Here is a 15,441-nt window from a genome sequence, read left to right on the forward strand (position 1 = left end):
AGTTGCAGAGAAAAGTCTGTAAACCCAAGAAAAAGCAAATGCCAGTGAAAAGAATCTTTTTCTACAAAGTAAGTAAGAAGTTTCATGATTTTATGTTAATCTCATGATTTTTCTTAATACTTGAACTTGGTCATGGGTTAGCAAAGGAGGGGACAGCAGCAAAGTCATTGCTGTCCCTTTCCTATGCAATAAAATGGCTCAGTTCAGTCGGTGCACAAGTAGAACTAATTTGAGCTGATCTTCTTGACCTCTCTCCCTACACCACCCCCCTCAGCCCACAAATGTCAAGCAGCAAAACTGTGCACTGTCCCAGTCTGCTGCCGAAGTTGCTGCTCTGCCATCTCCCTCCACACCGCAATGGGAAGAGGATGGTTGGAGGACTGGTGGATGTAGCAGAGCTCTGCAGCAGACCAGCCTTGTGCCACCTCTGCACAGGCTCCTGGGGTCTGCAGGTAGGGAAGAAGGAAGCTAACCTTGCACCCAACAGTGCTGGTCACCTCAATGGGTGTTAACTCAGCCACCTTTCTGCCTGGCTCATCGAGATACTTCATCTCATGATGAAGCTGACATCTTCATCACAAATGCTCCATATGCTCAGGTCCTTCAGTTGGCATTAGCCTACGTGCAATAATGTCGCTCCTGGGAAAGCAGAACAAAACCTGTTCCTCTTGTAGCAGAGGAAATAAAAAGTAGCCTGTGAATAGTTGTACTGCTGATTTTTGAAGCTGGGGAAAAAAAAAACCCATGTCTTTTTACGAACACCAAAAAGATCTGAGTGAAAAATATTTGGGATGAACTGCTGGCAGTATTTTCTGGTGAAGTGTTAGGTTTTCAGATGTTTGACAGTATTTCTGTATGACTGACACTCCAGAGATCGCTTGTAAAAATGTACCATTTGCTGTGTTTTACTTGGTAAATACCTACATAATACTGTGTGGATTTGATTTTTAAAACAAATACTCATACTTCTTTGAGTTTGGTATAAGTTTTCTTCTATTTATCATCACTAAGCTCTTCCAAAGATAGGTTCTCTCTTAAATAAGTAGTCTAGAAGATGTTGGAAAATAAAATTATAAAATCAGTGTATGGGGGATATTCAGCAAACTTTTAACTTCTGCTCTTTGTACTTACGGCATTTTGCTGCATCAATACCTTCTTAAATGTACAAGTGCAATGTCTGCCTCTGTACGGGAGGTACAATCAGCCGAAGGCACAATGTTGTGCCTGCAGAGCTACAGTCAGGGCTGGAAACCTCCTTGAGACCAGATGAGGACTCGTTCCTAGGGGAGATGCTGAGCAGACCCCCAGACGGGGTTAGACAAGGTCACATTCTGTCCAGAGGATGCACCTCTCCATTTGTCAAACTGTGATGGAAAAGGATATCTTTTGGTGTCTGAACTGACATCTCCCCACCCAGGACCATGTATGCCCCAGAGAGGCAAACCTACAAAAGCTAGCTTTCACTCTTATGTCAAAATCTGCACTCGGATAAGAGTACACACTTTATGACCAGCCTAAATCAGCAGATTTCCTCTGACTGGTGCTATTTCAGCTTGCTGTTGCTGAGCAACAGGGATATTTTGGCAGTACCGTAAAGAAACCATATGCACAGAAGAGAAAAACAACAAAAGATGAAGGCCATGTCTCAGCCATTAGAAAGACTTTGCACATCATTCGGAATTAATTCTTCATTTTACACTATCCAGAGAATTCACTCTTCCCATCACCCCATGCAAAATAACAGTTATTTGGTAATTTGACATGTATATCAGTCAGAATATGCATATCATGTTTTTTCTCCATTATCGTTCGTAACGCAGTCTTTGCTAACAGGACTAATTTATCTTATTATTGAAATTGTTCTTTTTTATTTTTTTCCCCCTTTACATCAAATAAATGCTATTCAAACCACAAATTTTTTTCAAGCACTCTTTCTGCATTCTTCTTTTTGGCACACAGGTGATATCAGACTCATAAGAAACATTTATGTTTGGGGCTCTTTCCTGGACTACTTCCCTCTCCGTGCCAGCAGAACATAGCAAAAGAGATGCACTGCATTTAACATTTCTAAAATTAAAAAAATTAAAAAAAAAACCAACCACCACCACAACACCAAACCACTTGAAAACAATGACATCTGCTTGGAAAACAGATTTCATTCAAAAGTCTAACTCAAATGAACTGCCTCACTGCCATTTCCTAAGCCACTCTCATTGCTTCTTTCTGATGTGCACAATTCTCTCCAAGACTCCCAGTTCCATGTCAAGCAACTGCCCCAGTCTCCTGCCCCCCAGTACCTTCTGCTGTGGTTCAACTGCCCACTAGCCCTGGCTGCAGCCACACACCTCATAGTCCTGCATGGGGTTTGCTATTGGATGTAAGGGGAGGGAAAGCACGAATGACAACTTAAGACAAGCAATCATGGGATGCTGAGCAAGGAGCAGCAGCTTTTTGTCAGCAGAGTTCACTCCTCTCCCCTTCCAAAGCAGTGCTGCTTCTTCATGGAGCCCAGGGCATGCTGTCAACACCAGCAGTGGTATCAAGAAGTGGACTACAGCCCTCATTTCCCCTCCCCCCCAGCAAGCCAGTATCTGGACAAGTGCACAAGAGGCCAATATTTAGCCATGCAGTGAAGGCACTACACCCTTGGTGATGCTGAACTGGGAAGAGGAAATGTTCAGCCCAGGTCACCTGAAGACCAGACCCAAGAGTCAGATGCAGAAGCAGGACTGAAACCAGGAGGTATGAGTGCAGCACAGCAGCATTCTAGATGCTCAGATCTGGGGACATGCAACAATCCTTTATCTGATCCTCCAGGACTGTTGTGGGTTTTGTTTGGTTTTACCATGTTGTACATGAAATATAAACAGTATAAAGAATGTTTGTGTTGATAATTATCTAATCTTTTGAATCTTGACATTTAGTATAAAGGGTAGAATTGACACATAATTTGGCCATAGCTAGGAATAATTCACCCACTAAGAAAGACACCAGCCACGAGGAAGCAGGGCTGTGCATTCAAAATAAATATTTTATTATTTCCCCCTCCCTCAGAGTATAAACATTGCAAAGGCTACTATGGCAAGTGAATTATTAGACACAAATGAACATCTTTCTGATGCTTTCTCTTTGTCTTGCCATGGAAATGTGCCTTCAGGTGGTAAGGCCTTTTTTTGTTACCAGGAGTTCAGCTTACCTGAGATGTTGAATGAGATGGGGAAACAGTATAACTCTCAAAGCAAAAACAGCCCAATGACTTCAGACCCTCACTCTGCTTATTCTCAAAGGGACAGATAGACCAAGGTAATTGACAATTAGTTTCCCATGCATACAAATGGAAAGTATTTAAGCAGGAGTTGGAAGCCTTAATATTTCATAGAACTGGGCCAGAAGACTTGGGCTTAGGTCCCCAAAGGCTACATCCATGCTGGTAAATGAAAAGGATCAGGTGCTGGCACACAGACACCCACCCTGCTTGACTGAGCATACACGCCCTGGCACGGTCCCAGCCTTTGTCAACCAGCATCCCCCAGACAGTGCCTAGACATGTCTCAGCAAGCAGCGTGGACCTCTCTTGGCTCCTCAATACTTCCTACACCAGCTAATATTTAAAGACATTTCACTTGCAAAGGGGCTCTGAAGGTTAAATTACCTACCTTGTGGTTGAGCCCTCCTGACTTGCTGTCACATTTCAATGCAAAGTAAAACAACTTTGCTTCATAGCGTTCCTGCACTTTTCATCAGCAAGAGCCCTTTCATGTCTGATTGTTTGCAAGTGCAGCCTCCTGGTCCTGCATGGGCTGGGGTTTAGCTCCTGCACTGCGGGGCTGCTGCCCACCCTGCCTCGATCATCGGGGCCAAAGATGTCCTTGGCACACACAAGGGGCAGACCACAGGAGACAGTGGTGTTGAAGCCCTGCCCTTTGCCTGACACAGAAGCACTCACCTGGGGTAGAAAGAGGAACAGAAATAAAGAGGGAGAGGGAACACGAGTAACTCTGCAACCTGGTGGTTCTGGGCATCACTGAAGAAGGATGTCACCAAGAACCAGTGAAAGGGAGGCTGAAAGGGCAAACACGTGACAGAGGATCTCATGTTGCTTCATGTGCTCCAGCAAGAGCCTCAGAGACTGGGGCAGCAAGATCCAGTCTGAGACCAGATGAAATCCTGCCCACAATATCAGTATTTCAAACTGCCCTAGGGAGCAATGCAGCTTGAAAGCTGGCCCCAAATGCAGAGCATATTCAACCACCATGAGAAGGATTTCTCACAACAAATTCAAATGCTTAGAAGTGAGCAACAAAATCAATCCTGTGATCAAACAGAAGTACCTGTGTGGGAAAATATGGCTCAGTTGCACTTGTAACATCGGAGCAATTGCTTCCACTTTTAGGCCCAGTGAGGTCAATGAGATTTTTTTTTTGAGTAAAATAAAACCACATGTGCACGATTGCAAAACTGGGAGTTCAAAAGCAAACACTTTCTAGGAAAATCTGTATTTTCCTTATTTTTTTGCCTCCCATGAAAATATATACATTAGAAAAAGGATGGGAACCATGGGCTTGGAAAACTGACAAACTATGAATCCCCTCACTTTAGATTAAACATCTTTGGATCGGTCATCAGTTTAATTGGATAAGGCTGAGATCAGTGGGAGGTTAAGGATCACATTTGCTAATTAGTATAATTAAAGAAATAATACTAGGAAAAGCGTGCCCCTGGCATGGTGCACTGGGAAGGAAAAGAAGGAATTATTTCAAGTGGAATTTTCCAGCAAACAGTCCTGGTGTCTCAACCATAAAGCAGCTATAAAACACATTGTAGTATATAGTTTTGATGGGGGAGGATGTGATACTCTATAAGAAAATCAGCCACTCTGGACTACATTGCTGCACAAAGGATTTGCTACAGGTGAAGGCACTACTCATAGCACTATCCTGCACTGACTATGCTCTCGTACCACATAGACATACCAAAGTGTAGGACAACCCAGCAGTGTAGTTTTCAACTTTATAGAAAAGTCTTCAGATGGTCTCCTAACAATAGATTATTTAAAAAAAAAAATTTAAATGAAGGGAATTAAGGGTTGCATCTCTATCTTTGAACTTTCTTTTCTATTAAAGAGGCCATTCTAACAATCTCATGCTACCTTCCCTTTCCCTATTCGCTGCTTATGAGACACAGAAAGAGTAGGCTATTTAAAGAGATAACAAAACTTGAAAACAGCTTCTAAGAAACAGAGAGGGAGGTTACAAACTGATGTGAGTAGAAGTAACCTCCCTGATGCCTTCCTGCACTGTCATTGCAAGTTGTGCTGGCATTCGCTCTCATGCACAGGGTGGGACGTTCTGCCCTGCTGGCAAGGTTATGTTCTGCATGTGTATTGCAGAGGTTGCAATGTCTATGAAAGGCCCTACACATGCCAATCAAATGTGCAGGGCAAGACAATTACACATCTAGAAAAAAGAACAGGGAAGAGCAGATACATCCCTAGATTTCAGGAAAAATGGTTCAGAACACCAGTGAGCTACAAATTTAACAGCCTGACTATCATTAAGGATCCATGCATAAAGTACCAGTGAAGTACCAAACTTACCCTGCGTAGGTGACTCAACCCTAACTACGCACAGAATATCTTCAAAATACAAACTCTTCCTCCCCGGAGAGAGAAATCCCACTTAACAGCAAGTGTTGTGCAGTGGTGGATTAGCAACAAGACACACCTCTGTATGTAACTTCTCTGCCAGGCACTGTGAGCAGCTAGCAAGCTTGCTACGTGTAATAAACCCAAGTTTTATCCAAGAGACAAGGAACACAGCAACAATTTGGATGAACTGCAAGTTCAAAAGAATTCCCCTAAGGAGATATTGAACTTCTGACCTTCACCCCAAGAAACCCCTTCCCATTTTGGCCATCCCACCATGAATGGCTCTTTGAGCCCTCACTCCCTTTTCCATTTCCCTGTTCCTAGTTTGCTCACAGTGTGTTGTTGGTGATGGACATCATCACCAACCCCTCTGGGGAAGCATTCTAGCTTCTCCAGCACCACCAACCACTTTGACTGCACTAACCCTTGAATATCATCAGCCACAAGCCCCTCCAGTTGCTACCAGAGCTTGCTCTGGGGCTTTCCCTGCACTCACGTTCCTGCCACAGCAGTGTCCATCCATAGGCGTCCATGAGCAGGACCCTCACTGGAGTTCACTCAACCCTTGCTGCCCTCTGCAGCTCATTGGAAAGTACATCGCATTCATTTCTCTCCTGAAACACCTAAAGGCACAGGATTTCATCTCTATGGGGTGGAGAATGATGAAAGATGTGTGACCTGGCAAGAGAGTTCACAGCACCAGAGACTTACTCCATCCAGGTACAAGAGCAGTGCTCCCAGAGGGCTAGGACAGCAACAAAACTATTAGAGAGGCATTCAGTTCAGATTTCATGCAGGCAGATTACATACCATTTGATCACCCTTCATCCACACGATACAGAAGACACTGTTTGATTACACTAGTTTAACCAGAAAAGACAAAAAAATGGATTCAGGAAAGAGAGGATCCACACAGCAGTGCAGCAGACAGACCAGCCCACCCAAAACATAGCAGGGATTTTACATAAGGGAGTGTGAGATTACATTTAGCCAAAACATGAGTGATGCAGCTTTGGGATGAATTTGCCACATTATAATTTTTTATTTTACTAAGCTGAAAGCTGATACAAAGCAGAGAGAGAAGAACTAGATTAGTTTCAAAAGGGCAAATGCCCGCTAACATACCAAATGATAGATGTTGTGAACTGAAACTCATGCTGGGGATTAAGAGCAGAATAGCAGGAACAGAGCAGAAAAGGAGATCTATCCTTATCCCTGAGATGTTTGCAGATGTGCTGAAAAGAAGCAGAGGGGTGTCACAGAAATAAGTTACACCAAATGTGCTTGAGAAATGGGCTCAGTTGGATTGAGATATCCAGATTTTCTCCACTGAATACCGAAAGCTTTTTTTTTTTCTTTAGTACAGAAATGTTTTATATTTTGCCTGCAATGAAAATTCCAGAAGAAAAACTTTCCCCTGACCGGTACCTCCTGGAAGCTGACATTGTCTCTCATCTTCAGCACAAACAAGCAGCAGGTGCCAAAGAAGGAATTACACAAGAGGGATGCAGTATTCATAGCTTCAGCCTAAACTCTGCTGGGACCTTGTGGAACCGTCCTTCACAGCAAGTCAAACCACCCATCAGCTCCTTTCCAGTATAGCTGAAAACCACAGCTGTAAGCATTTCACTGCCTCCCAGGGTGGCAATTCTGCAAACAAGCAGGAATCCACAAGACTCACATAGACCAGCCAGGCAAAACCAGTGCCACCCTTCAAGCTAGAGCACATAGCAGGTCAAGGACTTTTGAAGCCCACAATAGCAGAGGAGGAATGTCAGCAAGAATGAAGTGCAGAAAAGGCACATTGTCCTTACAACAGTCCTTCTCCCAGAGGAGGCCGCTAACCTGTATGTTGCAGATTTACGCTATACCTTATGCTAAGGAGGTAACAGAGGCCCCATTTGGGATGTGACTGATAATCACACCAGCAAGTTTTGCATGTTGGTTTGTTCCATTGTCCTTTCAAAGAATGATGGCTATTTGTAAGACTTGCAGAAACATGTGCTTTTAGATTAAGCTGTGAGCAAGCAACGAAAGAAATGCATCCAAACAGCTCTGACTTCAGACATGTGGGGTTGTTCATGTGCTCCTCAAATACACATAGCCGGATTTCTCCTGATCATGGCATGGGAGAGGTAACCACATACCGGTGCTGGAGAAGACAGCTGCTTTCAGACATGTCATGAAGCCATCCAGGATTTAAGTTCTTCTGGGAACCCATCCAAAAGCATTCAGAGGATAACTGAGAATTGTTTATACTCTCAGAGAAAAAGGGCCAAAGGCCTGATTATTCAAAATAATCAAGCCTGACAAGCAAATGAGTGATTGCACCTCAGAGGATGCACGTCTGTTCTTCCTTCCCTTACTAAGTCATGGACTAATCTTTCTACAATATGATTATCTGTTACAAAGTAATGCCTTTTGCCTACAAGGACTTGGCTCTGTTTCACCAACATGGGCTGGATCAAAACCCCTCCATATGACACAGTTATCTGCAGTCTACTCCATGAAAGCCTGCCTGTGGATGGCCTTAGTCACCCAGTTCCCTAACAGAAAGAGAAACCTCCTTTCCCTCTTACTGCTGGAAACTACAACATGGCCAATCTAGGGTCATGTATTTTTAACTCTTTAGGTACTTAAGGACATGCTGCAACAAGACACAGTGATTTTCAAACACACCAAGATAAGCTCACACCCAACTCAACGGATTGCGGAAACCCCAGGAAGAGTTTGCCTTCAGGGACTGCAGAGCCTCTCTAGTTAACTTAGCTAAGTTCTCTGAAGAAGTCACATGAGAAGCAGGGATTTGTGAGAAACCTGCCTGCTAAGAAGTGCTGTAGCTGCTCGTTCCATTCATCACATCCACTCCTAACCAGCACATTCCCCTCCCCGCCTGCTTTACCCGATTCTCAGCTTTAGACTACCAGTATTTTATTTACTCTACAGCATGACCAAATCTCATCTCACTGATGCCCTGGCTCCATCCTACTGTGCTTTAAGGCAATCTCTTTGCAAAAGGGACTATGACCAAAGGTCACAACCCATAAAGGGGGTTCAAGATTGGAGAGGAGAGAAATGACTGTATGGAAATGTCCACCTCATGGAAGGGCCATCCTCCCCTCATCCCCCATGCTCTGCTGTTCTCCAACACTGTAGCATCATCTTTGCCCAACCCCAAGTTGCATCTCTTCTTCACCCCACTTTCCCACCATGCTTCCTCAGCTTCCCTCACTTTGCCACCTCTGTGTCAAGCAGCTTCCCTCCTCTGGTGCAACTTCATTTTCTAATCTTGCCTGGACAGGAACACTGAGCTTTCAACAGGATCCTGCCGGTGAGTCAACAGCCACTTGCATACATGGTTGTGAGCAGGGTGTATTAAGTGATGTAAATTGATCTGTTGTTTGCTTCAACCCCATGTGTGGTGAGAACTGATAAGAACAATGCACCCCCCATAACACTTCTCCTCCACGTTATCAGCCTCTGATCTTAATCCCAGGAGTCAATGTCATAATCCATCACTGTTAATGAGTGTGAGCTCCCCTAGGCAGGGGCCTTATCTCACTTGGTATCTAAAGGGCCATACAAGGTTATGGCAATAGTGCAATTAAGTAAAGGTTACATTGGCCTGAAAGTGTTAGCACTGGCTCTTCGGGAACACTTCTATATTATCAGAGACTAGAGGGAGCAAAAGTAAATGCCTTAATATGCTACAACTCACATGTCTCTTCCTGGCACTTCCATTGCTGGGACCTTCTGACCCAGCAGATCCCAGTACCAACAACACAGAAAGAGAAACTGCCAGCTTTGGGCACCTACCAACACAGACATGCGCAAGTGTTGTGGTTTGAAGGCAGGATTGAGCATGCTGGAGACATGCTCAAAACAGTTTGCCATTTATTGCCACTAAATGTTCCATTTACCACCAGAAATGTTTCCTGAGGTGAAAGTAAAGAGTAAACACACAGGCAGTAATACTTTATCAGTATGTCCTATTTAGCTGTTGTCTGCATTGATCAAAATGTCACACCCATTGAGCAAACTGAACTCTAGAACAACCACCCCAAATAAGATAAAACAGCAACACAATCCCATCTTCAATCTGTCTTCTGGGGAACTCCTGCCATAGAGAGCAAAAATGATTCCTTCTCCTGGCTCTTCCAGGGGCAGGTCACTCCATCAGGGCAAGGAAAGTTGCTGCCTTCATCTAACCTAATTCCTGTCCCAGCTAGAAAGGAGCTGATCTTGCACTGACAGGCTCTGCCAAGAATTCAAGTAAAGGTCTCCTCTTTCAATAGTACCTACACTGCCTGCCCTTCATACAGGTCATGAGCTACCTACAAAAATTATTTGCAGTGGTCCCCTTAAAGGCAAAAGTGTCTACAATGCCCTTAAAACACACTTGCCTCTGCCTATGACTCAGCTGCAGATTTAACTGCAATATAGACAATCCTGGGACAATCAGGTCAAGGCTGTCAAAGAATATTGCCTCTGGACACAGTTCATTGGAAAGGGTGATCACTCAGCCTTGCCTCATTTATTACCTCAACAGCTTGGCTTCACATCTGCAACTCACCTTTCCTCCCACGCTTGCCCAGCGTGGCTGGGCAGGGGCTGCGGGCGCTATGCCTTCCCTCACTCCTTCGTACCACATGTGGTATTTCAGTACCAATCCAAGTTTTGGAATTCAGTTCAGAAGCAAATGGATGAAAACAATCTATGTTATACTAGAAGTTATATACCAGGTCAGATTAGATGGTGCAGTGGTCTCCTCTGGCCATTCAACCCACCCTTGAAAGCCATCACTTTCAAACACATGTTGGGCTATATTTAAGAGCAAGCAAGATGGCGAGATACCCATGCAGGATGGAAAACCTGTGACCAACACTTACAGGTGAGCTGAGGAGCAGTCAAAGCACTTCTGGAGCTGTACAGTGGCAGATAATGCCAAGAGGAGAAATTCAGCTGAAACTTGCTAGTGAGCAAGGGGAAATGGCTGAACAGTCCAGGCCTTAATCACATTTCAGGTACATGACAGCTTGGGGCACTAAAGTAAAAAAAAAAAAAACACCAAAAAAAACCCCACACCAAACCACAAAAAAACCAAAACAACCAACCCCCCCCCAATGACATCATCACAGTTATATTTTGCATTTGGATCAATGAAACACTATTGACTATCAGATATTAGGAAGGACAAAGGACAACAGAATGGTATGTTTCTCAGAGAAGATGCCATACTAAACTTCAGTCTAGAGAGGCTGGGTACAGGATCTCAGACAAGGCAGAGCGTGAGTAAAACCAAGGGGTAGAGAGGTATTCTCCAGAGGCACATCCTAGAGAGGTGCGTTTCTGTTCATTGCCGCAGATCTAAGTCTAAGTGCTTTTGAATCTGCTTTGAGTCGAAGTGAGACAGCACAGAGGTAGTGATTGCCAGAGCTCAGACCATGCATCAGCCCCATTGCTTCACTGGCCAAGAGCGCTGTGTCAAGGGAAAGTTCAGGACCTGCTTCAGATATTGTGTGGACTGATGGATATAACCAGCCCACACTCCTTCCCAAGCTGCAGCATAAGGGAGTGCATCTCTAATCCCAGAGAAGGGCTATGAAATCCACAGCTAAAGGAGCATAAATCTCTTAAATCACCAGCTGCGCTCATTCAGCAGGGAAAGACAGAGCACATAAATCATCACAGGCTCAGTTTCAGTAGGAAGGGTGGGCAGGGACTTCTTTTCTGGTGGCATTTCAAGCGCCTTTAATCAGACACGTCATTCGGATTAGGCTAAAGGACGGGTTTAGTGTCTCTGCTTTGCCAGATGGCTCACCCCCTTGCTCAGGCTAATCCCAGCATCACACAGAGACCAGACCTTCAGTGCTTATTTGGATGACAGGATGACCAGGGTAGGGGAGGACAGTCAGTGGTTGGTAAGCTCACTTGGGTCTGAGGAGCATTGGGTTCAGTCCTAAAACTTTCTATTGCTATCATTAAGCAAGTACACATATATCCCTTGCAAGTCAAAGGTCTCTTAGGGTTGCCATTCTGAATGGCCACATAAGGCATTTCAGGGCAAAGCAGTGATGAAATCAGGTGTATCTACACTGTTGGTTAAGCTTGGGATCAAGCCCAGTGCTGAGATGAGACAACCCCACTGTAAACTTTGCAAGCCTTAAGGTTGCATAAAAGGTTGCCTTATCCTGAGCTCTAGTGCTGCCTGGAGAAGGCGGGCACTAGCGTTATCATGGCCCCAGACTCATTCTCTCAATGGTTTTGACCTACCTTGGTACGGGCAAAGTTGAACATACCACATCCCTGCCTGTCCGCAGGTGTCCCAAACCCAGTTCTTCCTGGTCATAGCAGAGGCTTTGTACAGACAGCAGTGGGGACAGAAACACATGGGTCTGGGAGATCAGACCTCTTCTTCATCTCAATACATGGATGTGACTACAGAAGTCAACAGACAAGAAGTTACTAGAGACGTTTCCTATTTCTTCTTCCATACATGATGCTCTGCCCATAAGAAGATGCAAGCTATGTTTTTCATACAGTAATTGCCCACCAGGTGAAACGTACCCAAATATGCATCTAACTTTCTTTAGCTGACATTCACCAGAGGCAACAAGGGCTCACCAGCACCCCTGTTGCTGCTCCATCAATTCACCACTGCAGCTTTGGTGATGGAACAGCCCAAGACGTTGCAGTGATATGGCAGGCAGGAGAGTTTCCCAGGTCAGGAGCATTTGTAAGGGGCTAAGCAAACACCACAGGCGAGCGACCCAACCTGTAGACATTCAAATTGGATCAGCAGGAGCTTGACGCAGTGGTGACCATGCTCTGCAGCGGCACTTGGTGCCAGGAAGCAGGATCAGTGTCACCTACAGGAATGGTGTCTGGCTTTGACACCCTCTGTCCCTCCCACCCCTTCTACTTTCCTTGCACTGTAAGTATACCTGATTTTTTTTTCCCTCCAGCTCAGTGAGGATGAAGTGGTTGCACAGGGGAGATTGGCAGCCCGCAGCAGCTCCCCGAGAAGCTCAGCATGGCTCAGCTTTCTCCTGCTCAGCTGGCAGAGACCAGGCAGAGGGAAAATTCCTCTGGCCTCCCAGCTTCACCTCCCAGCTACTTCACAGACCCAATCCCTTCAGGGAAGAGTGCCAGATTTAACAAAACATAAGGCTTTTGCATTGAACATGTGCAGATTGGCACACTTGAAGGACTAGGGGCAGGACTTACACATGCTGCTGAAGTAATTAAAGTAGAAAACCTTGGAGCTGGAATTAAGACCCAAAGGGAGGGAGGGGGAACAACCGGCTCCACTCTGGTCCTTGAATAAGCAGGTGCATTATCGGCACAGGTACAGCCACGCAGAAAAGCTCATTGTGGAGGTCCTAAGCGACAAACGTGGGACCAGGAGGCATGAGCATTGCTGTGCCCATCTCCAGCTATGTGTTGCAACCTGGGTGCACATCACCACCCCCCAGGACTGGACAGATGCTCAGATTGAAGCAGTTTAACACGGCAGTCAGTGGAGAAGCGTGCAAGGTGACATGGAGCAGCTTCTGACAAGTCCAAAGGGCTCAGCTAACAAGTTGCTGTCTGCCAACACACGTGGTGCAAGGGGTATCGCTGAACAGAGAGCACATCTGCTAAGAAATCATCCTGGCATGCTTCTGGGTCACCCTGCAAGTTTTGTCAACCATCCATCACAAAACGCTGTGGGAATTTCTCAGGGAGTTAGGAGAGGTGAACACTCTACAAGAGGCTAGCCTCTACAAGAAGTCAGCCAACTAGGAAAGGTTAAAAGGAGCTGGGAAATGCTGCTGGTCCAGTAAAACATTCGCATTAGCAAGATACAGCCACTGACCACCTCAATCAGTTTATTTCAACATCATTCTCCCCTCCTGTGCCTTCTCCACCAGATCGTGCCTTTAAATTGCAACCTATATGGTATGGTATGTAACTCCTTACAGTGCCCCTAACACATAGTTACTGTAGTCAAAGCAACACCCAGACACCATACATCTCTCACCTTTCTTAATGCCTCATGAGGCCATCACCTGGATTCAGGGCAGACAGAGGAGGCAAAGTCCAGGGAGCAAAGGCTGATGTTGGGACTTGCAGTTTGATTTAGTCGGTACCATCTTCCAAAGGTAACCTTCAAAACCCAGGACTGCTATTCACAGGACCAGATGCAGCCATAACAGTGATGGGGACATGAGATACTCCCCTTCAGCTGCCAAAAAGCACACCATGAGCCATGAACTGGCCATACCACTGGCAGGATGGGCAGATGTCTCCCTATTCTTGGCTGAAAATTTGCCACTGGCCTACATTTGATTGCTACTTACTTGTATTTACAGGTTCCTCTAGTTTTTATTCACAGGTTCATCCATTTTCTGAGTGGGAAAACCCACAACTTTCCATTCTCTTCTCTTTCTCCAGATTCCATGTATTTTCATAGCACAAGAAAGCACCAGAAACTGGGGTGTCTCTGGGACCAGATCTGTGATTGTTGCTTCTGTACAAGCACTGAAGGAAGATATTAGTAAAGTAGCATAACAATTGCTGTCATTACCTACAGCCCTTAAAAAAGATCTACTAGGAAGAAAAACAGAATTTGATGAATATGGAAGGCATCCTGGTTTTGGTGTTGGACCAGAAGCAGCCCTCCTTACAGAAATCTTAGATACTATTTAAGAAGAAAACTGGAAAAAAGGTCACAGATAACAGAGTCTGTGGATCATATAGCCATGGATGTTTTTGTTTACAAAATTTTTTTGCTGATTCAAATAGTTTGCAAACATTTTCAGCTATACATTTCCAACTATGCATTTTCAAACATTAAAATACTTCTTTGCAAATAGCTATCTCATGGTCTGGAAATAAAATCAGTTTAGAGATAAAACCTGAAGGATTCATACTTCTGCATTGATTTATCAGATATTTGTCTAGGAGATGCTGGAGTAAAACATTAGAGAGGGAGAGGTTCATACTAACTGTTAACTGCAGCTATTGTTTACATTGATCGTTTATGCTTCACTGTAACAACATGTTTTAAGCATGGATTTCACTTTTACTTCAATCCACTGAGACACGCTGGGACAAGAAGGGTGAAATACTTAGAGGTAGTCACAACACCAAAAAGTTTACATCACAAATAGGTAAAATCAAACAGTATATGGAGGAAAACAGGGAAGGTACACAGAAAAGACACATAACACAGATAGGATAAGGATACAGGTCTCTTATTTGCTGTTTCCACCACCCATACCCTCAGGTTTCTCTGCTGACAATGGCATGTATTACTTTTACAGCTATTAAGGACAGTTTGCAAAGTAGTTAGAGCACTGGGTCCTGATCCTCCTGCTCTGGGAGGACATGCATAGGGACTGAGCAGGGCTCTAAGTCATTAGTTGAAATAATACCACCCTCTGCTGAGTAGCAACAGGTCCAAGCAACTGTAAATAATAGCTAGGTACTCTCAGAGCCTCCTTCAAAAAAGTCTGGGAAAACAGAAATCCCTCCCTTCACAAACACTGGGAGAGTAACTCTAACTGTGACCAGAACAAAGAAAGAGTTCAGAAAGCAGCGAACACACTTAATACTACCAAATCTCCAAGACCCTCTTCTGGGAGCTTTTGCACAGCAAGTTAAGAAGGGAACATATGCAAAGAGTTTAAGAAGAGATGGGGAGCAAAGGGGAGCCCTGGCATCTCTGCTGGGGGAAGGCGCTGGCTCTTGGCACAGCGAAAGTGGCAGCAGCTACTAAGCAGCAGCATCTTATATTGGCTCTAGGAGCC

At 44.8% G+C, this 15,441-nt stretch overlaps 1 protein-coding gene across 1 annotated transcript in view; it reads right to left on the reverse strand.

The window, feature by feature from the left end:
* Positions 1-15,441, reverse strand: part of EPG5 (ectopic P-granules 5 autophagy tethering factor) — a 444,533-nt gene that overhangs the window by 332,728 nt on the left and 96,364 nt on the right.

This window comes from Mycteria americana (assembly GCF_035582795.1).
Source record: "Mycteria americana isolate JAX WOST 10 ecotype Jacksonville Zoo and Gardens chromosome Z unlocalized genomic scaffold, USCA_MyAme_1.0 Scaffold_18, whole genome shotgun sequence".
In the NCBI taxonomy this organism is placed as follows: domain Eukaryota; kingdom Metazoa; phylum Chordata; class Aves; order Ciconiiformes; family Ciconiidae; genus Mycteria; species Mycteria americana.